We start from the raw sequence: 10945 nt of genomic DNA on the forward strand, positions 1-10945 counted from the left end.
CTGACTGTTTTGTTCTGTTCGGGCACTATAGCATAGACTAAGACACTGATGCCGAAGAAATTGTTCAGCTCGGATCCTTATATAGAGTCCAGCACTCGAAGTGTAACCAATTAAAATATCCATAAATTCGATTTTGAAAAGTATTTTTATTTAGTTTAAAAAACAAAATGTGTGAAAATAATCATAAATTCAGCACCAATACACTTTTGCTCGATATGATCACCATTTGCCTTAACTATAGTCTTGAGACGGTCAAAAGACAAGCTGTCCGAAAGTTACTTGCCGGTATTTTGGCCTACTCACGGACAATGGCTTTCTTCAGCATCTCGAGACTGGTGTATTTTTTACTTCGAAGCTTGCTCTCCAAAATGGCTCAGAGAGAATAATCCATTGTATTCTCATCTGGTGAATTCGAGAGCTATTGTGTAGTCGTAATGAAGTTCGGGACGTTGTTTTGCAGCCATTCTTGCTTCACTCGCGCTTTGTGAGAAGATGTTGAGTCTTGTTGAAATGTCCATAATATGTTGCATTTACTTTGACGCCAATCTCGATGAAAACAATTAGAAAGCACCCATCTTAGATTCTCGTATTAACGGTCGGTCAAGTAGACCCTAACGATTTGAGAGTTTACAGGTTGCTCAACTTCTAAACACCATTTCACGTAGTGTTGCAGTATTTTGATGACCATTTCCATGGCGTTTTACGATGCTACCAGTATCATTGTAGCAAGTGATGGTGTGATAAACAAACACTTTATTCACATTAAGATGTTTGAGCTCACGAACAATTGCTGGCTGTGATTTTATAGCTAAATATAAAGCAAGCACACTATTGCGTTTGAATTCCATCGCTGATCACTTTTTTTGCGTTCACTTTTGGCAAAACGCTTTTGTACACTTGTGAACAATACTAGGAACTGTCATTCAACAAATTTATAAATAGCTGAATCCAGTGCGACTGAAGTTGGCTACACTTCGAGTGCCGGACACTGTAGTAACGAGCTTCCATACGAACTGACCGATCGCCATTCTTGTAAGGAATCTTTTGTATTTGTGTGTAACCGAAGGTTTCATCTATCTCTATCCGATCCCGAAGGGTCTATCTATTTATTTGTTTTTGGAACGAAGTATACTATTTATGTGCATCAGAATGCTGGAGGATAAAATACATGGAGCGTTCTAAAGTAAACATGACTTTTTGATATATTCATGACATTTCATCGATTGGAAGTGAAGTTATTGCGTGTCAGTATGTTTGTATTATCGGTGCGAAAATGAGATTCGAACAAAAAGCTAACATTAAATTTTGTTTTAAAACTAGTAAAACTTTTACCGAATCATTTCAATTGATAAAACAAGTTTATGTCGATGATTGTCTATCCCGTAGCAAAGTGCGCGAGTGGTTTCAATGTTTTTAAAGTGGTCGTGGGGACATAAACGACGATCAACATGTGGGCCAACCAAAATCCGTAATCGCCGGAAATTCCATCGAAACTGTGCGTGAAATCATTAAAAATCAGTCGAAATCATCATTAAAATTCATTGCAATGGAATTAAACATTTGAAAAACATCGATTTATCACATTTTGACTGAACATTTGGGCTTACGAAAGGTCTGTGCATGGTTTGTTCGGCATAAATTGACTGACGACCAACAATCGATCCACGCTTGTGACCGATTATTTGACCAAAACTCACATTTTAACGATTAACCACTCCCCGTATTCACCTGATATGGCACCGTGCGATTCCTTCCTTTTCGGAAAAATGCATTTGCCCATGAAAGGAAAGCGTTATGCAGACGTCGAGGCCATTCAAAACGCTTGCACCGGCTTACTGGCGACCGAGCTAAAACACTCGTTCGACATGCTTTTAGACCGTTCAAAAAGCTGTGTTCAGCAGAAGGAGACTATTTTGAATAAAATAAATTGATTTTGCAGAAAAACCATTTGATCTGAGTTTTTGTGAAAGCCCTATTTACTTTGAAACGCATCTTGTGTGCCAGTATAAAAATATACCTGTAGTCTTCACATTACTTTCGAGGGGTTATCACTGTTTTTCCACTTTTCTACCGAATACACATGTGAATTCTCAGAACTCAGAACTTTTGCTCAGACTCCCATTATAATCAGTAAGAAATTTAAGGTTCTGTTATGCCGTCTGTATCGTAGTTCAGAACGAAAGTTGGGTGAGTCTTCTGTAGCGACCTCTCCATCAACTCTACTTCAGACTGTAGTGCTTTTCATGGATTGGCAGTTGACCGCAGTTCTACAGTTTTTAACCAAACAGAATCCAAGAGGCATACTTGAGGTTAGATTGTTTGAGGGTAAAATATCTTGGATGTCATAATACCCTCGCCCCTTAATAGGCTTAATGGAAACATCTCAGAACTATCCGTACCATAGAATTAACTGGACACCTCTTTTACGTCTGAAAATGAGTGAAATTGTATATCAACCACGCCCACTCTTCTTATAATAGTTATGTTGGAACCTACTCAACTGCGATTACTCGGTGGTCTTACTAGTGGGCAATGGTTCTCATTGCTGGCTTGAACCGAAAATATCGGTCAATCTGCAGCATATATTAATGGAGTTCGTCGAAATACTTTTCCCGAAAATAATGTGCGCTAATATCAAAAATAGATATAGCGGTGCAAGACAGATATTTCAGCAAAATTGAAGATTTAATATTAATATAATATTTTTTTATATTGTATTTTAAATAATAAAATTTAATGTGAAAACTGTATGAAATCGGTCTATGAATTATTCCGGCTCCCATATTTTTTTCCAGTGTACTTGAATAATATCAAAACTGAATGCATTCAGTCCAGATGCTCACCCAACGCATGATTATAGTAGGTACACCCGATATACTGATCCAGACCTGACTGTAAATCAATTAATTTGGTCGATTTGTGCAATATGTAAATTTATTTGACATGTTTTCACAAATTTTGCATAGTCTAGTATCTAAATCACATATATATGGTAAAATAGTTTCCGATTCTCTAGTTGACTGTTGTTCAATAACCAAATATATTTTATAAAGAAATATAGTATATGTAGGTCTTTGGTTGAGCTTCTGTGTCATATCTATTTCTGAGAGCTTAAATTATAAGCCCGTATTTAAAAATATTTTTTAAGTATAAAATAACAAAGAGAGTACAAAAGCTTCGGTAACATCTTACTTGTTTAACCATAATTTACAATAAGAACAGCAAATCTTGTCTTTAGCCTGTATCATATATTTAGCAACCACTGTACAGCGATCACTTCGTTCACACATATAGTACACATACAGCATGGAACTATGCATACTGAGACAGATGGGTTGATTATCATGCTTAGTGTTAACTTATCTAGCGCCCTCTAGCGGAAATAAACTAATTTAAGCTCTCATAAAGCCCAGCGTCAAAGATTGGGTATTATTACGTAAAGATGTCGCTCTGCATACAAGCTCAGTTTCATGGTTTAAGATAGAGATTTGTGTTTATAAAATGCATAAGTCAAAACTAACTTAATAACTGCTGCAGCTGATTGCCACACAATCGTTCAAACATGATTAAATAATTGAATTAAGTATCGTTCATGCATAACACTCTTAATTCATTATCACTTCTGTAGCTTTTCAGCTAAATAAGACGTATAATATTGTTGATATATATTTGTCGGAACATTATATTATATAATATCATACTGTAACAGCCATCGCAGAATGGTTACAAAAACATCATTGCACGCGTGCAATTTGTCATTTCTTCTCTTTGCATACAGCTTCGTATACTTGCCGCTATGCAAATGATTACGAGTCTTCAATGAATGAAGTGAAAAGCCAGAGTCTCAACTCTTGGGATTCATAATGGTTGGAAAAAATTATTATTATAACGGTTTTTCGAAATATGTACCTATATATAAAACTGGTTGAATAAATTAAGTAATAAAAATTCTACAAATACTTACAAAAAATATATTTTTTAATTTAAACACTTTTTCCTTACTTGGAGAAGGAGGTCAGACCAGAATATCCGTAAAGATGCCCAAATCAACTAATTGTGGTGGGAGGTATTATTCATATTCACAACGGTCAGTTTCTAGAGCCTCCAGCTCTAAATACTACCTACTAAAAAAAATAAAATGTTGGTAATTTTAAAACTGAGTGATTATTTTGCATGGAAATTTGATAGATACTTACCATATACATGTATATATACAGTATATATGTATACGTCAAATTTTCCATATACGAGTAGCTTCAAATATTTTCAACTTTTAGCTGGTTGCTTATATGAAAGAACCTGCCTATTATTGCATCTGTTGCAAATACATATGAATGTATATTGATAAAGGGCATATCCAAGATTACCCGACCAAGTAAGAGATGAGAAAAGCTCGTATATATTATATATAGATTCTGTTGAAAGTCTGTGTGGAATGTACATCAAGTACACTTCATTAAAGTGAAGGTCTGCTATTTCAGCAAACATAATTGCACCAATATCATTCTTAAAGTAATCCTTAATGATTTTCGTAAGCACACATGTAAGTTTATGGCGATGTAAATTTACGCACCACCAATGCATCCTCTTAACCGGCTGCTGTGTCCATAAATGCATTCCGTTTGCGGTCAATGTCCGGCTTATTGCCCTTGAAGTAGCGTTAACAATGTGGAGCCGAACAGCAGAGCAGCTGAGGCACTGAATATTCAACAACAAGCCAACAGCCGTTGCAAACAGAAAGTGAAAGGCGCGTGTGATCAATGAAAATGTGCTTTGCTTTGCGTTGGAGAGGATGGTGGGTAGGAGCACTGCGCTCAGCAAATGCAGTTAAAAATGCAATATCCTTCAACTGTTGCCGGCGTTGAGCATAGCCTTGTGCTGGACATTGCCCCTTTGTGTTGATGTGTTGATTAACTGTTATTTATTTATTATCTCGCTGGAATAAAATTTCTTTTTATTGAATAAATATAAACAAGAGCCTTAATTTGTATTTCATCTGCGGTTGGTGGTATGAGCTACGACGCACTTACATGTATAATACCAATACACTTACATACATATACAGAGCCGATAAATAATTACCTTGTAGTTGTTGTGAAAATGCAACAATTTCATATTCATTTCGTATTTCCTTACATAGAATTTGTTTACAAAAATTTATTTTTCTTTTTGAGTTGTCTTAATATAGTAAAAAGATTGAATTTACTTACGTTTTCTTATTCCGAGACAATTCTGTAATAATAATGCGAAGTTTGGCGTTGAAAAATCTGAACCTAGAAACGGCAATAAACTGTAGTTTCCCAAAAAGAGCGATGGAGTTGTTAAAGTCAATTTCCGGAATAGCCTTCAAAGCGCGCAACAATTCACGTTTAATGTTTCAATTTACTCAAAACGGTTTCCCCGAAGCCTTCGTTTGAGTTTGCTGAAAAGCCATAAGTTACAGGAAGATAAAGACGCACACGGTCATTCGTATCAGTCAATGAATTTATTGAGAGAACTCTTCGGTGAGCTGATAATTTCACGTTTTGGGTCGATCGATTGGCCACCAAGAACGTGAGATATCACACCGCTAGACTTTATTCTGTATGGATATGTAAAGTCTAAAGTCCATGCGGACAATTACGCTTCGATTCAGGCCTTGGAGCGAGATATCATGCGTGTCATTCATCGAAGATTTGACTCAAGGGATGGACCAACTGAGTCGTAGCCACGACCAATATTTGAAAGAGATAATCTTGGAAAAATAAATGCAAAAAAATATTATTTCGAATGATATAATAATAAACATTCCAGAATCAATATGAGAAAACTGTGTTTTTTCTTTAAACATGTAAGGAACCTCGGGATTAATCACTTTTATTTTATAATTTAGACATAAATAAATAATATGGTACATTTTAAGAAAAAAATTTAAATTTGAAGTGTGCTTAAATCGACTGTTAATAGCGGCCACTTTTATTTATAACAAGATAGCAACCCAAAACACCCGTCTCATCTTGTATGTGCAGGGTTGTTCTAGAATTAAAAATAACTCCATAGGTCCCGCAATCACCATACATTAATGCTATTCAAAACATCGGGAACTTTTTGGAAAATCGTATTCGAAAACATCGGATTTCATCATAATAACGCCAAAAAGCTGAATCATGGACTTAGTGGGTCAAAATATCCGGAAATAATACTAAAAATTGAGTGGGGAGCATATGTACATCGATGTCTAGGGAAAATAATAGCAACAAATTGCAAACCAAAACCTGATAAAACTTATGTAATTAACTTTGAATTATATAAATAATCATCAGTGTACGTAAACTTTTATGATATAAATTATGATATAAATTAGTTAAATTTTGTTTATTTTTAAAAAAAAAATTTTTTTTTGATAAATATATTGAAATAAACGGGTCGTAATTTAATGGAACTATGTGTATGTGAACTTTATTGGTCCATGTACAGTGACGCACATGTCTAACCGGATGCGTGCATTGCCAATGTTACCACCCTCCAATCATAAAGTAAAAATCTTAAGAATGATACATATGATACATCAAATTAAAGGAAAAAACATCTATTTTATTTTTAGAAACTTAAAAATAGTAATCAATTTATTCACTGCTAATGAGCTTAAAGCTAATGATTAATTATATTTCGTAGCATATAGTTTTACAGATAAAAATGGTTCTAGTCGCCTTGGTATAGAGGCGACAAGTTTTTGATAAAATTCTGGTGGTATTGAATTCCAAGCCTCCAAAATAGCCTTTTTGAGCCCAGCAACTTTGGAATACTGCCTTTGGTACACTTTTCGACTGACTTCTTGCCATACGTGCTCAATAACGTTCAGATCTGAGGATTGGGCAGGTGTACCCAGTACATGAGGGTAATTGTATATAAACAAAGTATGAGCACTCACAGATTTGGGCTTCGGATCGTTGTTTTGGTAAAATATAAAATTGTCTTTAATTCCCAATGTCACACATAACTGCTTTAAATTTTCCTTTAAAATGTCGACATATTGGAAAAGATCCATAGTACTTTGCACTAAATGCCGGACCCACCACCGTGCTTAAGTGTTGCCCTAGTATGTTTTGGCAAGTAAGCTTCGTTGGGACGCCGCCATAGAAAACTTCAGCCATCTGATCCCTGTAAGTTAAACTTGATATCGTGTGTGAAAAGAACCTTAAAAAAGCAGTAATAATACTGTTTTATGATTACTAAATCAAAATTATGCCATTTTCCCTTTGCCTGAACTCACCAGGCCTTTTTAATTGCAATTTCACAAATTCTAGCCTTTTCTTTCTATTTTTTCGAATATGTACGCCTTTTTTACAACTACTCTACCATGTAAATCGACGATTCTAAGTGTGCGGCGAATTGTTTCGACTGAAACCTTCTTTTCTTTTCCACTTTCCAATATTTTTCTTACATTTTCCACCGGGGAAAAGGGATTTTTTCAACAGTTTTCAGTATAAAATTTTCTTCGGCTTGTGTTAGCTACTTTCCTTGACCAGTTCTACTCATATTATTGATCCTATTTTCCTGTTCAAATTTTTTTATAATATCAAAGACAGTTTAAATACTCCTTTTCACAATCTCCGAAATATCTTTAATGGTTTTTCCTTCTTCCTGTAACTGAATAATTAGCTTCCGAATTTCAGTACAAGTATGAGTACGCGGGGGTGTCATATTGTCGTGTTGCTTACTCATACACTTACCGGTAACCACTAATAAACAAAAAAGAATATTCAGTGTTTGTTCTGGTGAAATTCCACAACGATCAGAAATACCGTGACTTGTAGAAGGTTACTTCTTATCATTTTCCGGTTAGTTGTATGGAACGAATTTTGTATGTTGCGAGTTATTTCTCTAAATTATACGCAGTGAATAAATTGATTACTATTTTTAAGTTTCTAAAAATAAAATAGACGATTTTTCTTTTAATTTGATGTATCATACGCATCATTTTTAAGATGTTCACTATATGATTGGAGGGTGTCATCATTGGCAATGCACGCATCCTGTTTAGACCTGTGAGTCACTGTATGTACTTAATATAATATGTATGTACATACAACAATTTGTGTACTTCCGCGTACGGTACAAATATTGCGGCCAATACATGAGTTATCCCAATGAAAATAAGAGGGCGTGTTTCATTCATAACAGTGTATCTTTCTGCCTAAAATAGATATGTAAATCTGAGCGAAAACTTGACAAACCCCCCATATATCATATAATACCAGGAGTTTCGTACATCCGGCTGACTTTACCCTATATGATTGGTTTTACACCATTTCCCTGGTTTTGTTTCTTACAAATTGCAAGAATATAAAATGTTCGGTTGCACCCGAACTTAGTCTTACCTTATTTGTTTTGTTTTATAATGATTAAGGAATTCGAAATATTCCATACACCTTTAATTCTGCGGAATTTCCGAAAGCCAAACTTAGCACTGTCTTGTTTGTTTAAATGGTTTTTCCTTACGCGTCATTTCGAAAAGGTCTACTTCTCTAACGCGATTATTTCCACAATCAACTCTCTCGTCAATTGCAACCTACGCACAATAAACAAAAGCCTTACAGACATACATACATACACACAAATGTATGTACATATATGGTATCTGTTGCGTTTTACTACGTTTCTTCGATATTCATAATAATTTCACGCAACCCACTTCTTCAATTTAACTAACTCATCAATGTGTAATAAAATGTTAATTAGTTAATTTTTTGTTTTTGTTTTCGACTTGGTGTAAATCTAATCATTAGAATATTGGCTGTGCGACGTACGCAATCTGTATATTTGCAACAAATCAAAGCCGTATAATTAAAGGATACCATAATCAAAACAAAAGAGATTGTTTACATAAGTTTGACGTAGTCAAAATATCAAATGTCATTTCGTCGAATTTGAGTGACCACGAGATTGTGTTCATTTGCGCGGCGAATGATTTTGTTGTGTTCGCACATTAAGGCTGATACGTTTGTTTAATGGAATTGAAATAAACATAAGCTGTATGCGATTCGCTAAGGATTGGAGAGTAGCGAATAGAATGCATTGGATGTTCAAACTAGCCGTGAAAACTTGCGGTGCAACCCTGCGCTAATACTTTTCTCCGCGATGAAAAACCGTTTTATATTTTAATGAGGTATCCGCGTACCGCATATCGCTATTTTTGGGTTTACACGTAATTTTTTGTGCAAAAGAGCAATAGAAAGCAGTGAAATATCGAATCGAAGACAGCTTTATTTCCTTAACTAAGCATTACAATGATTCACTTGGTTTTAAAAGATTATTTATTTTAATTTTTTTATTTAAATTTGTTTAAGTCATGAAATTTATTAATTTTTTAAACACCACCTTTATGCAAATAAGTTTAGCTGAACTTAAGTACAGCGATGTTCAGTAAATTGGTAGCGCATGAGCCAAAGTGAAAATTGTTTATACATGAAGGAGAGTATACTACAGATGGAATTTACAAAAAAAAAAAAAAAAAAAAAAAAATTGCTGCAGGCTTATGTATTTCTTTAATTTTTATTGCTTCGTCATTATTTATTTAATAGTTGTACGATCTGAAAATTGTTTATGGAGATTATAAAATTGCCTTCAATAATAACTTATGTATTTCAAAATTCCCGGAAATACCTTACCAAATAATAGGACAGTCTTTCGAGTTGCCGGATCACTCCAGTATATTTCAAGCTGAGGTCTTTGCTATGGCGAAAGCCGGCCTCTAATGTAACTGTAGGCAATTCCAGAGTCAACATCTACATACATTAAGAACCAAGCAGCAATCAAGGTTGTAACTTCATATCACATATAGGATAGATGTGTCTTGGGAAACAAGGCAGCAGTGGAAAGTGTTGCCAAAAGCAAGCAACTTCACTTCTACTGAGTGTCAGGCCACAAATATAGTATATGCAGGACAGTGAAATAATATGAAATAGTGGACGAGCTTGCCAAAAATGGTATTCGATTAACATGCAAAAACGTGACCGGCATTGGGAAGCGTATGCATTGTATATACGACGATCTCGACAGAAGCATGGTAAAGAAAATCAAAACATATATGAGTACAATGAGTATGATACACTGGATGAGATATCGACAGTAAGGCTGCAGAAACGATGACTACTCCTCCTGAACTTAGCAAGTGAACTCCATGGGTATCGCAGAAGATCAAAACTGGTCTGCGTGGCTTATTGGCCTACCAAATTACCCTAACTTATGAAATAAAAAAGCTTTCCATACAAGGGCTTGATTGGATTATATAAATACTTTATAGAGTATCCGACGTAGTATATGTATTAATGGTAACTCCCCTAAGGACCCAACACTATCAGCTTATTCCAGCTCATTGCTATTTAATTAATTATTAATTAATTTTTCGAGCGATTGTGACATACATACATATGTATATTGTAAAATCATATTTCTAAATTTTACATTTATATTTCTATGGTATTTTTTCTCATCAGACATTTTATTAAATGTCGGGGTAGGAATCTCATCGTGAGCTTACGTTAGGTTATGTTAAAATGGCAGAATCCTCAACATTTCGGGGAAGAAGTGATAACACAAAATTAGTCACTGTTGTTCGAGTTTTTGCAACAAACAAAGTTCCACAAATAATTTTGAAGAATGCTACCGATTTGATAATTATAATACCAATTAACGTACATAGATACAGTTAGTAGAACACAACGAGTCCCAAAGTTTCAATATAACTGTTACAAACGGCTTTAAAGTTATGTATGACCTGATACTATTTTTCCAAACATCACTGTATGTGCGTAGCAGATTATCTATTGCTAAACACTCACATGCATACACAACGCTCCTATTATTTTTTTGCGAATTACATACATACATACGTATATTTATTGACCGATGATGCGGCCAGTATTTGTGTTTACTTTGCAGTTGTTGTTTGCGCACCATTTTC

The sequence above is a fragment of the Bactrocera latifrons genome, unplaced genomic scaffold (assembly GCF_001853355.1).
Source record: "Bactrocera latifrons isolate USDA-ARS-PBARC rearing strain unplaced genomic scaffold, ASM185335v1 scaffold_85, whole genome shotgun sequence".
NCBI lineage: Eukaryota > Metazoa > Arthropoda > Insecta > Diptera > Tephritidae > Bactrocera > Bactrocera latifrons.